General features: G+C 40.2%; 1 protein-coding gene across 1 annotated transcript in view; it reads right to left on the reverse strand.

The window, feature by feature from the left end:
• The window catches only part of APPBP2 (amyloid beta precursor protein (cytoplasmic tail) binding protein 2), a 101,290-nt gene that overhangs the window by 57,273 nt on the left and 41,983 nt on the right, over nucleotides 1-2,034 (reverse strand). The window lies entirely within an intron of this gene.

Genomic DNA, 2,034 nt, shown 5'->3' on the forward strand with positions numbered 1-2,034 from the left:
GGAGGCGGAGCTTGCAGTGAGCTGAGATCCGGCCACTGCAATCCAGCCTGGGCGACAGAGCGAGACTCCGTCTCAAAAAAGAAAAAAAAAATCATGTGGTTTTTGTCTTTGGTACTGTTTATGTGATGGACTGTGTTTACTGATTTGCATATGTTGAACCAGCCTTGCATCCCAGGGATGAAGCCAACTTGATTGTGGTGGATAAGCTTTTGGATGTGCTGCTGGATTCGGTTTGCCTGTATTTTATTGAGGATTTTCGCATCGATGTACATCAGGGATGTTAGTCTAAAATTCTTTTTTGTTGTGTCTCTCCCAGGCTTTGGTATCAGGGTGATGCTGGCCTCATAAAATGAGTTAGAGAGGGTTCCCTCTTTTTCTATTGATTGGAATAGTTTCAGAAGGAATGGTACCAGCTCCCCTTTGTACCTCTGGTAGAATTCGGCTGTGAATCTGTCTGGTCCTGGACTCTCTTTGGTTGGTAGGCTACTAATTATTGCCTCAATTTCAGAGCCTGTTATTGATCTATTCAGAGATTCAACTTCTTCCTGGTTTAGTCTTGGGAGGGTGTGTATGTCCAGGCACTTATCCATTTCTTCCAGATTTTCTAGTTTATTTGCTTAGAGGTGTTTACAGTATTCTCTGATGGTAGTTTGCATTTCTGTGGGATCGGTGGTGATATCCCCTTTATCATTTTTTATTGTGTCTATTTGATTCTTCTCTTTCTTCATTAGTCTTGCTAGTGGTCCATCAATTTTGTTGATCTTTTCAAAAAACCAGATCCTGGATTCATTGATTTTTTTGAAGGGTTTTTTTTTGTGTGTGTTTCTATCTCCTTCAGTTCCGATCTGATCTTAGTTATTTCTTGCCTTCTGCTAGCTTTTGAATTTGTTTGCTCTTGCTTCTCTAGTTCTTTTAATTGTGATGTTAGGCTGCTGATTTGAGATCTTTCCTGCTTTCTCTTGTGGGCATTTAGTGCTATAAATTTCCCTCTACACACTGCTTTAAATGTGTCCCAGAGATTCTGGTACGTTGTGTCTTTGTTCTCACTGGTTTCAAAGAACATCTTTATTTCTGCCTTCATTGCGTTATTTGCCCAGTAGTCATTCAGGAGCAGGTTGTTCAGTTTCCAAGTAGTTGTGCGGTTTTGAGTTTCTTAATCCTAAGTTCTAATTTGATTGCACTGTGGTCTGACAGTTTGTTGTGATTTCTGTTATTTTACACTTGGTTAGGAGTACTTTACTTCCAACTATGTGGTCAATTTTGGAATAAGTACAATGTGGTGCTGAGAAGAATATATTCTGTTGATTTGGGGTACAGAGTTCTGTAGATGTCTATTAGATCTGCTTGGTGCAGAGCCGAGTTCAAGTCCTGGATATTCTTGCTAACCTTCTGTCTTGTTAATCTGTCTAATATTGGCAGTGGGGTGTTAAAGTCTCCCATTATTACTGTGTGGGAGTCCAAGTCTCTTTGTAGGTCTCTAAGGACCTGCTTTGTGACTCTGGTGCTCCTGTATTGGGTGCATATATATTAGGTTAGTTTGTTCTAGCTTGTTGAATTGATCCCTTTACCATTATGTAATGGCCTTGTCTCTTTTGATCTTTGTTGGTTTAAAGTCTGTTTTATCAGGATTTCAATGCCTGCTTTTATTATTTTTTTTTTTTTTGCTTTCCATTTGTTTGGCAGATCTTTCTCCATCCCTTTATTTTGAGCCTATGTGTGGCTCCACACGTGAGATGGGTCTCCTGAATACAGCACACTGATGGGTCTTGACTCTATCCAATTTGCCAGTCTGTGTCTTTTAACTGGGGCATTTAGCCCATTTACATTTAAGGTTAATACTGTTATGTGTGAATTTGATCCTGTCATTATGATGTTAACTGGTTATTTTGCCCGTTAGTTGATGCAGTTTCTTCTTAGCATCGATGGTCTTTACGATTTGGCATGTTTTTGCAGTGGCTGGTACCGGTTGTTCCTTTCCATGTTTAGGGCTTCCTTCAGGAGCTCTTGTAAGGCAGGCCTGGTGGTGACAAAATC

This window comes from Colobus angolensis, unplaced genomic scaffold, assembly GCF_000951035.1.
Source record: "Colobus angolensis palliatus isolate OR3802 unplaced genomic scaffold, Cang.pa_1.0 Scaffold37, whole genome shotgun sequence".
Classification (NCBI taxonomy): domain Eukaryota; kingdom Metazoa; phylum Chordata; class Mammalia; order Primates; family Cercopithecidae; genus Colobus; species Colobus angolensis.